This window comes from Lissotriton vulgaris, chromosome 9, assembly GCF_964263255.1.
Source record: "Lissotriton vulgaris chromosome 9, aLisVul1.2, whole genome shotgun sequence".
Lineage (NCBI taxonomy): Eukaryota > Metazoa > Chordata > Amphibia > Caudata > Salamandridae > Lissotriton > Lissotriton vulgaris.
In genome coordinates, this window is record NC_141697.1 from 726,927,433 (window position 1) to 726,942,948 (window position 15,516).

Here is a 15,516-nt window from a genome sequence, read left to right on the forward strand (position 1 = left end):
CCTTCAACTCCTATCACCGGCGCGATTTGTACGGCTTCATAGGAGCTTGACCTTTTTGAAAATTTCCAGACTTTCTAGTTATTGTATAGGACCCTGATTGGATAGGGATCATTCAGTACTCATACCAGAATCTTAATGTATGTTTCTTGTTCCTATTAAATGTAAAGTGAGTCACAACTTTCTTGTTAACTTTACTACTCCCCTTTCCCCCTCTTTCTCTATGGGCACATGAACCAATTACAATTAAGTGTGTAATTTGATCTTCTTTATTGAATAATTCGACTATGATGACATGAATGCATGGTGAATAAAACACTGCATTTCAATAACATTTCTGATTTTTTCCTTTTAAAATTGTTTGAAAAATTCTTTGATTTTTCCTTGTTCTTCACCTACTCCATATCTGTTGGGGACCCCTCTGTTTATAATACTTAAATACCCAGGTCCCTTTGACTATTCGGGTTCAACCCTGTTCTGTAATATACTTCGGGCAGGCACCTGTCTGCGAGGTTTCTCCTTTCTTAGATACATTAAACGTCGCCCTTTTGGGATTCATAACCAATGTTAAATGGCAGACAAAGAAATTTTATCTTACACTGAGGACTACATTAAACAACTTCTTTTAGATCCAACCAATAATTTTCTTTCCTCCAATTTACCTAATCTTGACTTCACACTCAATGATAAAATTAGTAATCTAGAACGCCTTGAGAAAAAACTCATTAGAATGAAACTGCACGGACATTTCCTTGCACAATGCTTGCAGTCTAACATTATCCCTGTAGGCTTACAGGTTAAAGTGGAACCAGCAATCTTTGTCGACGTCCCTAAGTTTCGGGAAGGTTTCAGTTTTGTCGCGAACAATTGTTCGCGACACTGGATGGTGCTAGGCATTGAAACCGCCAATGAACAAATTGCCATCCTAACCAAACAAATTTCTGACTTGAAGGCTGAGATAACAAGTGACTCAACCCTAACCAACTCGAAGGAAGCCCTCACCAAACTTGTCTCTACAATACAAGACTTCGAGACAACGACCATAAAGAAAAAACTGGAGAAACTTGCCCGAGACCTGAAACTATACGACAAGAAAAAGACGTACCCCTACCTCCAGGACGAATACTACCGACAGGATTCACAGGGTAGATTCACCAACCAAGGACGAGGTGCCTACAGAGGGAGAAGGAACTTCACAACTTTCTCGGATTCGTCCTATAGCTCGGGAGAGGACTCTGAACAAGCCGGCCCTAGCGGATCCTATCGATACCAGGAAGCATACGGCCCCACCTATCAACCTAACTCTTTTTTAGGACAGGGTGGATGGAGACCCCCCCGGGGCAGAGGCAACAACTGGAACAGAGGGTCGGGCAGAGGACAACAGAACTTGAGAGAAGAATGGGATTCAGGCAGAGGAAGAGGGACGAAACAGGTGAATTTCACCCCCCAAGAAGAACACGGGGAGAGATCGACCCGCAGAAAGAACTACAGGTGGTGAGGTCTGTCCCGTCTCCTGTGATCAACATTTCAAAATATACTTTGAAAGAGGATGAAATGAGAGTGCTTAACCGCGGTTTATCATTCGTACCTACCGCCTTACCGAACATCTTTACCACTTTGGACGAACTTCACAGCTTTTTTCGAAAAATTAGACTCAGATACTTTTTCAAAGACAGACCAATCCAGCGCCCATCATCTACGACTGGTCTCAGGATCCCATCAAATTTTGTTCCCCCAACCCACACCATGACCCAGCGTATCCTTGCATATGAAAGCCTTGTTACACGAGATGTAAGGAGGATCCTGGGTGAGAGGAAATTTATCAAGTACAACATTAGTAAGGCAGAAAAACTGGCTCTAATATCCTTGAAAGACAACAAAACAGTGGTTGTGAAACCCGCAGACAAGGGCGGTGCCATTGTAGTCCAGGACGTGGACAATTACAAGAATGAAATCCTCAGGCAACTAGGAGATGGGATCAGCTACAGAAGACTGCCCGGTGACCCTTCTAAAGAATTGGCAGGTGAAATACTAAGAACCACACAAGAGGGTTTGGACCAAGGCTTCCTATCTGACCAAGAGTTTGGATTTCTGAACCAAAAAGACCCACGATTACCGACTATTTACACTCTGCCGAAGGTGCACAAAGACTTGAACCAACCGCCAGGAAGACCGATCGTCTCCGGTTGTGGCTCCATACTGGAACCCCTATGTAAATACATAGACTTCTTTCTTAAACCTTTAGCCGAAGAAACTGCAACCTACATTCGGTATACAACACACACAATTAATTTAGTGGACGGATCCCCTTTTGATTCGAGACAGGAGCTACTTGCGACATGTGACATTGTGTCACTTTATACCAGCATACCCCAAGAAGAAGCACTCGTTGTGGCCACACTTGCATTGAACAAAAGAGAGGCTCCTGCCCGGGTTCCTACTTCCTTCATCATCTCACTCCTCAGAATCGCCATGATGAAGAATTTCTTCATGTTTCAGAATCTCTTCTACCTCCAAACCAAAGGGGTGGCTACGGGTGCAGCATTTGCGCCGGACCTAGCCATAATTTTTATGTCAACATATGAAGAAACATTCGTACTGAATGATATCAATCCATTTAGATCGAACATACGTACGTGGATGAGATACATAGACGACATCCTTCTGATTTGGACAGGTACAGAGACAGAAATTCAGGACTTTTTTATCTGGTTGAATAGAAGATCGCATGATATCCAATTCACCATTCAATTTGACAAAACATCTGTCAATTTTTTGGATATTTCCATCGTCGCTGAGGAAGGTGTATTACATACTACCCTATTCAGGAAGCCGACGGAAAGGAAATAGTTACTTCAATACTCTAGCCATCATCCACGAGGTCTGAGGGACAATCTGCCCTTCGGGCAATTCCTGCGAATACGCCAGAATTGCAGCAAGAAAGAGGATTATATGGAACAATCGGAAATCCTCAAAGTACGCCTGATGGAACGCGGTTACCCGAAATGCCTGACCACAAAAGCCAGGAAAAGAGCTTGGTTTAACCATCGAGACATCTTGTTACAGCCCAATGAATACAAAAGAAAAATGGAAGAACGCCTGATTTGTGTAACGACCTTTTCCACTCAGAGTAACTCAATAAAGAAAGTCATCAATAAACACTGGAACCTATTTCCGAGGACCTTGACAGTAAAGATCTACCACTACACTCCTTTAAGAAGGCCAAGAACATACGTGACCATGTGGTCTGCTCACTCCTTGACACCATCAATGAACCCACTATCACCTCAATGTGGAATCTCCCACCAATTGTGGGACACTTCAGATGTGGCTCTTGCAAAGCTTGCCCTGCGACTATACAGACTAAAGAATTTACTCACAAACAATCACAAGTCACTCTAAAATCGCATACCAACTGTAATACCACTAATGTGATATACTGCATCATATGTCCATGCGATTTACCTTACATTGGACAGACACAGCAACGGGCAAAAGTTAGATTTCTCCAACATTGCAGTAGAATTAAATGCAAGGTACAAGGGGCCCCAATGGTAGAACACTGTATTGAAAAAAACCACGTACCAGAAAGCATGAGATGGGTCATTTTAGAACAGGTAAAACTTGGCCCCAGGGGTGGGAGCATAACCCCAGTCCTGAATGTCAGGGAACTGAAATGGATCAATTTCTTTGACTCCGTAAAAAATGGGCTAAATGAGTCTGAGAATACGTTCGCCCAACTTGCCAATCTGTGATTCTTATAAAATTCTTACTCTGTTTTCCAGCATTGACTACAAACCTGTGCAGTTGTGGTGCATTTAACCGCCCTGTTGGCAGGTTCATGCCAATCGCACAAATCCCTTTTTTAAAAATTTCACATTGTTCTACTTTAATCTGCATAATTGGATCACTGTAACGTATAATGGTGAAAATGGGTGTAGCTGTCATGTATTTAACCGCCTTGTTGGCAGGTTCATGCCGACGAATGACACCGTTTGAACTATCCACCTTCACACATGGACCATCATAATGTGTAATTTGAAATACATGCATTTTTAAAATGTACTCTAGGCTGTCTAGATTTCTTTTCCTCATGATGATTAGGTTCTACTTTGGAACCACCGTGCTAATTTGCCCACATGCTCCGTTTTTTGGAAATAATCCTTGGAACCAGCTCGCGTATCCCTTGACTTTGTTTACCAGGATGGTTGCCTGGTTACCGTTCTGGAGTCCTTCTTCAACTTTTACGAGCTACGTACTTAAGGGTCACCACGCCCCCTTCCAGGATACTTCCTGGTTACGGGAGACGCCGTCGACCGCGAGACATCCCGGCAGACTTGAAGAAGCATTGCGCTTACGGGTAAGCCGGTTCTCCAAACTTAAAATCGGTGTTTGTCCATTCCTTTGGACGCTTATTTCACCGGCCCTTTAATTTCTTTTCCCAGACACGTACTGAGAAATCTTCCAGCGTGACTCACCTCCCGGCCCTATCCCGGACTCGGGAGACGCTACCCTATTTTGAGACACCATTCATAACGAGGCAATACAGGTGCCTTTGGGTAAGCTCGTCCAAACAATTAAACGCTTAATACCGCTCACTCAGGGACGTGTTTTTTCTCAAATTTCTCTCAAATTGTCCACCGTGTCTCCTTTCTAGATACGGATTCCTGAACTAGCCCAGCCGTTTTGAATAACAAGGCAGCTAATTTCTAATTTAAAACATTTCAAAAGCGCAGCGTACACCTTGCGGTTTCTTGGCGCTAGTGAACAGAATCGGCAACTGAGGGAAAAAACAAGAGTGATAGGGATGAAGATCTAAGCGGGGAAAGCCTGATTGAACAGAAAAGTTTTTAAATCTTTACGGAAGGAGAGGTACTGGGTAGCAGAACGAAGATGGTCAGGGAGGGAGTTCCAGAAAGAAGGGGCCAAGGTGGAGAAGTTGGTCCCTCCCCACTTTTTACGTGTGAAGCGGGGGATCTGGAGAAGGGACTTGGAGGAAGACCGGAGCTCTCTTGTGGGAACATAGGGTTTTATTAAGGAAGAGATAAAAACGGGGGCAGTGCCCTGACGGGCCTGGAAGATCATGCAACCGGTCTTAAAAAGGGAACGTTCTTTTACGGGAAGCCAGTGGAGCTCCCTGAGAAGGGGGGTGGAATGGTGATAGCGTGGGAGGCCGTAAACCAGCCGGGCCGCCTGGTTCTGGATCGACTGGAGTCTTCGCAGACTATATGCTGGAATGCCATGGTAGAGGGCGTTGGCATAATCCAGCTTTGATATCACCAGGGCGGCCATGATGATTTTGAGTGCCTGAGGGGAGAAGAAGCGGGAAACAGAGCGGATAGTGCGGAGAGTGAGGAAACAAGAGGAGACCACGGAGCTGATTTGTGAGTGAAGAGTGAGCTGGTGATTCATTTTAACACCCAGTGTTTTGACCGTGGTTGAGGGGGAAGGTGCGGGCCCAAGAGAGGGGGGCCAGAAAAGAGAGTTCCAGGGGCTGGATGAACCACCGGTGAGAACCAATTCAGTTTTATCTGGGTTCAACTTAAGATGGTTGTGGTTCATCCAGTCCCTGATGAATGTCATAGTTGACTGGAAGTTAGAGACAGAAAGAGGAGAGGAGGACAGATCAAAGATGAGCTGGAGATCATCCGCGTAGTTGTACACGGTGACCTCCAGCTGCTGGAGCGCAAAGATAAGAGGGAAGATATAGAGATTGAAAAGTAGGGGGGAAAGAGAGGATCCCTGGGGGACACCACAAGTGACAGGGAGGGGAGTGGTAGAGAAGTTGCCTAGCCGCACTGCCTGGGTGCGGTCCCTCAGAAAGGAGGAGAGCCAAACCAGGGCTGATCCCCCGATTCCAGCCGCCCTGACACGGGACAGCAAGATGGTATGGTCCACCGTGTCAAAGGCGGCGGACAGGTCAAGGAGGACCAGTGCCTGGTGTTTGTTATCATCCATACCCTTTCTGAGGTTGTCTAGGACTGAGACCACAACCGATTCGGTCGAATGTCTAGGACGGAAGCCGGCCTGGCGAGATACCAGCCCCCCATTGGTCTCAATATGGGCGCTAAGTACCGCGGTGACGTGGCGTTCCATCACCTTGCCCAAGAAGGGCAACAGGGAGATGGGGCGATAGTTGGCCAAGATGGAAGGGTCCGCGCCAGGTTTCTTCAAGATGGGTACTATCGTGGCTGCCTTTAGCGCGGGGGTCACTACACCCTGTGCTAGGGAGCTGTTGAGGAAGACGATGGGGGGTTCAGAGCAGCAGGAGTAAATTTGCTGCAGGATACGTGCCGGACAGACATCCGCCGGAGACCCCGACTTCACTCTGGGAAGAATCTCCAGAAATGATTCCTGAGTAAGGGGGAATGGAGGTAAGAAGGCATTGAACGGTGGGGGGGAGGGATCAACAAATGCAGGTGAGGGTGGTGGAATATTGGCCTTGATGGTAACAATTTTATCCAGGAAATAGGCGTTTAGTTGATCACAAAGAAACTGGGAAGGAGGAATTTGGGATGAGGTTCGATCGGAGAATGCCAGGTCATTCACTATGCCAAAAATTTCCCTGGGTTTATTTTCAGCAGACGCTATTTTAGCAGAGAAACAGGTGGTTCTTGCGGCGAGAATTGCTGTTTTATATTTGGCCAATGATGCGAGGAAGAGGGTTTTCAATAAAGGGCAGTAATCTTTCCTCCATTGCCTCTCCGCCCGTCAGGCGCTCAATTTAAGTTCTTTCAGGTGGTCGTTAAACCATCTGTTTGAATCCTTAGGTCGACGGATGGAAATGCGACGTAGGGGAGCCATTGAGTCACAGCCACCAGCCAGCCAGGTGTTTAAGGCCTTGGCTTGAGAGATAGATGATAAGCCAGAGAGGGTGGGAGGGGAGTTTCGAAGCAGAGAGGTCAGGGAGGGAAGATCCAGTCTATTCCAGTTCCGCGCCCAGGTGTTTTTGGCGAGCGGGGTTTTTGATACCGGATTACGGGGAATGAAGAGGGAAATGAGGGCATGGTCGGACCAGGGGCAGGGAGAGACTGCCACCGAAGCCACTGGAAGATTGAGAGACCAGACCTGGTCGAGTATGTGCCCATGGGAGTGAGTGGGGACAGTTATATGCGGTGCAAAGTTGAAAGACAGGAGAGATTCTGTGAACTCTTTTGAGGCCGTACACTCGTGTGGGTCTGAGGGCCAGTAATTAAAGTCTCCCAGCACCAAGACCGAGGCATAGTTGATCACCAAGTTGGCCAACAGGTCTTGAAATGCCGGTAGGAACGAGGGTGAAGGCTGAGGAGGGCGGTACATTAAGAGACAAGTAATGGGAGGGGAGGATAAAAGGGAACGGACTACCAGAAAGTCAGCAGGGGGAATAAGGGGAAAGGGAAGTGCTTGAAAATTCAATTCCGACCGAGCAATTAGGGCGACCCCACCGCCAGCCCTTCCTGCTGGGCGGTCGGCACGTAGGGCCACATAGGAGGGGGGTAGGGTGGCCAGGAGAACAGGGAGGGGGGAATCACAATACCAGGTTTCGGTCAAGAGCAGTAGGTCAGGTTTCTCTGAATCGAGTAGGACGAACAACTCGTGATGGTGTTTGACCGCTGACCTGGTGTTGAGTAGGAATACAGACAGAGGCGGAATGATGGGGTGAGGGTCGAGTGGGGGGGGACAAGGTAACGGGGGGGTGTGCGACGGAGGGTATGGTGTCGTGGGGAAGGAAGAGGAGGAGGCGAGGCCTAAAGAAGAGACGAGCCTGTGGGTAGGGTCGGAAAGTGGCCAATGGCCCCGGAGGGCGATGAGTTCCTTCGAGGAATAAGACATCATTTTGGCATGGTGTCGTGCCCCTAGCCCCGTCCGGCCGCGGACGGGCGCAGACGGGCTTGCCTTAGGCGCGCAAAAGTCGCGCCCGCTGCGCTCGTCCGCTGCGCTTCCTACCAAGACACATACTTTATGCTGGCGGGTGGGGAGGTTGGGGGGGGCGTGGCCAGCCGAGGGGGCGTGTCTCGCCTCGCCCTCTGGAATGGCGGCTGAAGGAGGGGAGTCGTTGCAGCGAGTAGCGCTGTTTCTAGGAAGCCAAAGATGCAGGTAGGTGAGGGTGGGAGTTTAAAAACACAGTTTTTCTCCCCTCAGACCCTCAATCTTTTGCAACTACTCAAATTCGAGGCATCTATCATAACAAGGTAGGACCCCTTGGCTATTGTTTAGCCTGTTTAGTAAAATAACGTTAGAGATGTACTCGTTTTCGGGACGTTCTAACTTATCAGATCCCCATGTTTTTTTCCAGATACAGGTCGGTCTTGAAAATAAGTAGCTCTGTCTTGGACTCCTAATATCCTAAAATTACTCGGATACCCTCAGATTGCAACCCATGGCTTGTTTCTAAGCAATCTGATTACACCCTGACCTGCAACTCTCAGCAGGTAAAGACCTCATAGATAACATGTCCTCATGTGTAGCCCTCAGTGTTTTTAACTATGTTCCCGGGCGGTACTCCCCCGCTACGGTTCCGATAGGGACACACTGCCCTGTGATAATTCATCTTGACCTTAAAAAATTTTCTCTTTAACCCTAGGAGGTTTGCCCATCCCCCTTTTCCCCCGTTCGTCCTGAAGAAGACCCGCACTGTAAGGATCAATTATCCTACAACACACTGGGTCGAAACGTAGACTGCTCATCTACCCACCTTCAACTCCTATCACCGGCGCGATTTGTACGGCTTCATAGGAGCTTGACCTTTTTGAAAATTTCCAGACTTTTTAGTTATTGTATAGGACCATGATTGGATAGGGATCATTCAGTACTCATACCAGAATCTTAATGTATGTTTCTTGTTCCTATTAAATGTAAAGTGAGTCACAACTTTCTTGTTAACTTTACTACTCCCCTTTCCCCCTCTTTCTCTATGGGCACATGAACCAATTACAATTAAGTGTGTAATTTGATCTTCTTTATTGAAAAATTCGACTATGATGACATGAATGCATGGTGAATAAAACACTGCATTTCAATAACATTTCTGATTTTTTCCTTTTAAAATTGTTTGTAAAATTCTTTGATTTTTCCTTGTTCTTCACCTACTCCATATCTGTTGGGGACCCCTCTGTTTATAATACTTCACAAGCATCCGGCAGCTCCCCCTCACAGACGAGGAGCCCAGGGCCTGTCACGCAGAGATGATCCAGTCTCCATTTGGGGGCTGACACAGCCTCTCTCACCATTAAATAGGCCAGCTGGAGAGTACAGCATTCATGCTCTCACATTCAGCTCCCCCGATCAGCCTCAGGATCGCCAGGTTCCAGGACAGTGTCCATCTTTAGTGCCGATATCAGCAACACTCCCCATCCCTCCCACAGCAATACTTCAGAGAAATAATCAGACACAACACATTTTTAGTGGAGAAAATTGCTGCACATTTATTTGCATGACAAATATGCCAACATGGTGGGTTATCTTACGGGCGATCCCAGGGCAGGCAGTCCCTCGCCACCTGCCCACTTGATGAGCCAATCTACCCGGTGGCCCTCGCCAATCGGTGTTTGTCGATTTGGGGGAGAGTCTAGCCCCTCCCACCGGTGGACCGCCAGTCCACCCATTACTCACGCCCCTCCCCGCTCAGGGGAAGCGGAGAGTTGCAGGCAACCCCCGGTTGCTCAGGTCCACAACCGCCCGAAGGACTAACGGGACGCTGTTGATCCTCCAGGGTCCAACGTGAGGACCTCCCTGGGGATTTTGGCTTCGCACCCTTACTGTGCTCCTGCAGAGGTTACCCTTACTGTACCTTACAGCCTCTGGATTGCCCTGTAACTCTGCCTGCAACACAAAATAATAAGTTAGTGAAACACACCCCCCTCTGCTTGGACGCTGGGTATGCAGTGGGGAGGGAAACAGTGTCAGGGCAGCAGAGAAAGAGGGAGCTCAGAGGGCGGGAGAGGTATAAGTACCTCTTAGTAGGGCCCCCTGCGTGGGCCCGGGGCAGCCTTGCATAGTGCTAATATCAGCAACACTCCCCATCCCTCCCACAGCAATACTGCAGAGAAATAATCAGACACAACACATTTTTAGTGGAGAAAATTGCTGCAGGTTTATTTGCATAAGAAATATGCCAACATGGTGGGTTATCTTACAGGCGATCCCAGGGCAGGCAGCCCCTCACCACCTGCCCACCTGATGAGCCAATCTACCCGGTGGCCCTCGCCAAACGGTGTTTGTCGATTTGGGGGAGGGTCTAGCCCCTCCCACCGGCGGACTGCCAGTCCACCCATTACTCACTCCCCTCCCAGCTCAGGGGGGGCGAGGGGGGGCGGAGAGTTGCAGGCAACCCCCGGTTGCTCAGGTCCACAACCGCCCGAAGGACTAACTGGGTGCCGTCGCTCGTCCAGGGTCCAACGTGAGGACCTCCCTGGGGATTTTGGCTTCGCACCCTTACTGCGCTCCTGCAGAGGGTACCCTTACTGTACCTTACAGCCTCTGGATCGCCCTGTAAATCCGCCACAGCACTGGGTGTGGCCACCGTCACCCCAGGGCCCCCAACCACTATAGACCTAGTTACCTACAGCCTGTTGATTCAAAGGCCTCCCTCAGATCAAGCAAGGACATGTCCTTTCCTACTCTAGACAGCTGTGCTGACCAGCAACCAAAAGCCCCTATCAGTTATGCCGCTCTACAGGCCTGTGAACCTGTATCCCCTGTCTGGCTTCTGGCCTCCTAACCCTTACTTGGACATACCTGAGCTATAACTAGCTATAACCACCACAATGCCGATCCTAATGTTAGCTGCCAATCGCCCAAGGACACTTTGCTTAACTGAAGCGACTGGTAACATGCAATCCTTTTTGATCAGGGGACATGGAGTAAACATATGAGTAATTTCCCTGATCCTCTCAACTATGACTGCAAACTCTGCTCTGGAGTTGTCCGTATTAGTGCTCCTTCCACTCCATTTCAGCACTATCAAGGCAAAACGCGCCCTCCTGGGAATGGCTCACTCATGCCCCCTGCTCACAGAAAGGCCTATTTATGTGTAGCCCATAACCGTGCATTTATTCCAGACAGTAACCAGGGTTCTGCTGAAACTTAGCTTGCTTGACTGCTGAGTGCGCATTCACCTTCACATATATGATTTTTCCTATTCTGTTTCTGGCCGCCAAGCTGATGACCTTGCCAGCCCCAACCCTGGGCAAACTAAAAGAAGCTTTACTGCAACCCATGAGCACAGCTGCTGATGCTAATGATGGTCCCACACTGAACCGGTAAACTAGATGCTCTACTATATCCTTAGCGGGCCCATGCATCGCTTTATTTATGTTTGTAGCTAACCTATTCACAGATGGCAAAACGAGAGGCTGTAAATTTGAAGTCAACTGAGAAGATTGCAGATAGACCCGACAGGGAGTGACCTGTGAAATGAGGTAGGGACCACCCCACCATGCCCCGCATGTAAATCAGTCCGGGTTTACTCCGCCATGAACCCTCTTAAGCCCTTTGAGCTCACCATAAACCCCTGCAGTGGCCAGGCGGCAGGCACCCAGTGGTAACTTTCAGTCCTGATTTTCACCAACTCCTTGGCGCCTGGCGGCAGTCCTTGCTGCAGGAGTCTCGTTGCAAACCCTACTCGCCCTTCTTGACCCGTAATGATTGACACCACTGACGATGTATTGTTACCTCTTATCGGGGTCGGTGTGACGTTTAACACGTGCCTTGAATGCACAATATATGTGGTGTTGTCCATCATCCTTTCGCCTGCTAATGCGGAACTACAACCTAGCTAGCCCATTATCACCAATAGGGGTTCCACCTATTATAACACCATCAGCGCGTGTTCACCTACGTTGTAACACAGCTGAGCAATTCGGGAAGCACATCCCAGCTCATCACTTCTCCGTCGGTGACACTGGTCCCCGCGCCGGCCCCTCCGCTCTGCCTCCTTTGTCCTCCCGTGGTTCAGAAACGGCAAAGTGAGTCTTCTCATGACAGTGCTGTGCACACCAAGTTGAACCCAGTAGATTGTAACCTAGAATACAGCAAAAAACAGGCAGGGTGATGCCTCCGAAGAGGCTGAGGAGCAATCGGCCTCCCATGATCCCAGAAAGGAGTGACCCGTTCATCTTTTGCTGAGTGCACACACATAAAATCACCATAACCATAATTTAAGCATATCCGGTTTTACAAGATAAATGGTCAATTTTGACTTTACACATTGTACTCAGGTGCTTTGTGCACACACAGACCCAAACTGTGTGTTATCCTGTGCCTGAAACATCAATCTGTCAAACTCACACGTCCTTAGCCTGTGGTTAGTGCACGTTAGTGCAAGTAGCATGTGGCAACTAGTACCTTCCCGAGGCCTTCATGTTGAGTCTTTATATACTGGAGGTGGAGGGAAATAAATACGCCACTATGGTGTATCCTTCAGCCCATTGTAAATACTGCTTTCTAGGGGCAAAGCAGTCAGGGCCACTCGAAAGAGATGACACCGATCATTAGGCGTTGCCTACTGAGTCACGCTGGCCTGGCCATCATTCGGGCCCATACACTACCTGTGCACTTCATACAAATGTGTCAGAGACGACCGCGTGTTGAGAGGAAGGGTGCTATAACCTACGGGGGCAATGGTCTGCTAACCTGCGCAATCCCTTCCGCAAAATAACCTAGATTAAGTTACTCGCAGAGGATTAGCATAACATCACAGACAAAACTGCTGTTGTACAGTGCAAGGTGATCACTGTCGTAAAGCACTCACCATATTTAAATTAAAGCATGAAAAGCAGCGTGCCCAAAAAAGGACAATAAACAAGTCTGAGGCACGGCTTGCTCTGCATTGCACAGCATCCGCAGCAAATCGTGAAACCACTGAGCAGCGCACTATACCTTTACGGAGATCATAATCAACGAATTACCTGGTCTGGCCCAGACCTCACGACCCTAAAATATGGCTTGACATGTGCCTGGTGCACTAACCTACACAAGCGGACTATGCACAGTCTTGTATTCTTGTACCTAGCATGTACAAGGACATTCTTCAAATTATAATTGTGTCTGTCCTGTGCTTAGTGGGCCCACACATCTTATCACTGCAAGGACGGGGTGCTAGGTTCCTATCAGCTTAGCAATGCCATGGCCCCTTCAAATTCTATGTTGCCTTGTGTATGCGTATGCTGTCTCCTCCGCTTGACCCAAATTGCGAAGGAAGCACAAAATCGTGGCAAAATCAGAGTAATGGAATGCCTGCCTGCACTGATAAACCTAGTTGGACCTCTTAAAAAAGGGGCACCACCACCTCACTAGTAAAACCATGCAATCGGTATATGAAGGCGCATGAAACCACTTATATTCGACAGAACCAGTGGTGTTGACGCCAGAGGTGCGGGGGGAGGGCTGAAGCACCCCCACAAGACCTGAAGAGTTCAGATGGAGAACAAACAATCAACAGGGCCTTCATATGATTTCCAAATGTCAGCATACAGGGTCTTCCAAAGAAGCACTATCTACTATCCCTATGCTGTTTGTGAGATGACGTTATTGGCCAAACCTCATTCTAAAATTAACTCCAGCACCAGAGGGTCCAGAACAAACATGGCTAACAATGTGCTTCATCGGTTTTAACAATAGCTGGGTATTTCCAAGCAGGGTCTTCCCAGAGAAGAAAATGCATCAATAACATCTGAAAAGGCCTGCACTTACAAAATATTTCCGACACTTTCTGACATGACCACTCAATGGCAGAACAGGCAGCTAGATCTAGTCTTCTGCATTCCGAACGGATTTCAAAACCTGCTACACTGATTGCTTCGGTATGCCTTCAGTAAATTTCAACCGTTTGTGCTGGGTTTCAGATGCGACTTCCGAACCCATTGCACAAAAGAGCTATTTTAAAGGAATGCCTATCGAGGTGTTATTTTCTGCCATTTTAAATACATGCTTTCGCAAGCTGTACGATCTCCTGCTATCATATCAAGGGCCGCATTAGTGTCTACCGTACTGACCTTAGTCGACGAAAACACATTTTAGGGAGCCATACAAATCATTAGTACCTGCAACAGCTATAAACAGCAGAAAATCTTCCATGCTGGGCCGATTCTGCTCGTGTGCTAGGCTTTTAAAGAATGAATGGCTTTATGACGGCCCCCAGCCGTCATAAGCACACGAGCACCGTGATGCATGACGGATGGGGGCAGTCATCAGCATGGAAGGGGTTAAACAATATGACTGGAGAGGCCACGGATTGAACCCGGGGCCTTCCACCTGCAAAGCCTGTGCTCTACCACTGAGCTAGTACTCTAACACTGCCCGTGCTCTAACACTGAGTGTTATTTCCTGCCATCTTAAATACAATCTTTCGCAAGCTGTATGACCTCATGCTATCGTATCAAGGGCCGCATTAGTGTCTACTGTACTGACCTTTCAGGTGATAGTCGATGAAAACATGTTTTAAGGACCCATACAAATCATTAGTACCTGAAAACATTTTTAAACAGCAGAAAATCACATTTAAAAATATGACTGGGGAGGCCACGGATTGAAACCGGGGCCTTCCACCTGCAAAGCCCGTGCTCTACCACTGAGCTACATCCCCAGATCGCTGATCACAACTAGAAAAGTCCTCTGAATGTGACGAAAAACAATGCGGCATCCACAGCCTAATATGGTGTTGTGAATGTTTCTTGGACCCTAATTAAATATTCCCAATTTATGCCCTTATGTGGTTATAACAAATCATATCCTTATAAAGGCATAAGAATCATATCCGTATTTAGTCATAGCCAATGCAGTCCAAATACGGCAAGGCTACTTCCCTAGACTCCTAGAAAGTACAACGCGTTCTTTAAACAAACCAAACCTCCAGCAGCCCGGGAATTCCCCCTGCTTCTGTTTTGATTTGTCCTAGAACTCCTGAGAGTCCTGAAAGAACTGCCAGTTCTTAGTGACAGTTCTTAGTGACGTCTTATGTCGAACCTTACATCAAACACGGCACCTTCCAGGTATAAATATACCAGCATTTGCCTTAAGCAAGCACACAGTGGTTTGGAGCAGAGCGGCTATCTACTTACCCAAAGCCCAGCTGATGCGAGTGCCGAAGGAAGCCGACCCTCCCATTTGACGCACTGAGAGAGACGCTGTCTTTTCTCCTGCCGAGAAATCCAGCTCCAGTGTTTCCAGTCACCCTTGCGGGTTGCTGGGAGATCGAGTCCTGAGAACGAGATACAAGACCTCCTTCATTCTAAAACCAAGGTATGGAGCTGATTAGATCCTTAGAGAATTCTTGATTCAGAATCTTGGAAAACTAACTTAACTTAAACTGCAGCTCACTTACTCCTTCCTACGTATTAGGCTTAGGTTAGGTACACTGGGGTAGGCGTATTTTAGAAGCACCAGTTGAGTACGTTTAGTCATCTTTTATCATTGTATGTATTGTATATATTTTATCCGTTCTAAGTATCATATGGCTCAGAAACCATATAAATGCTTTTACAGTATTATTTCATAATACTCCTTTTACTGTACGCACTTTACTTTATAATAAGTATTGCA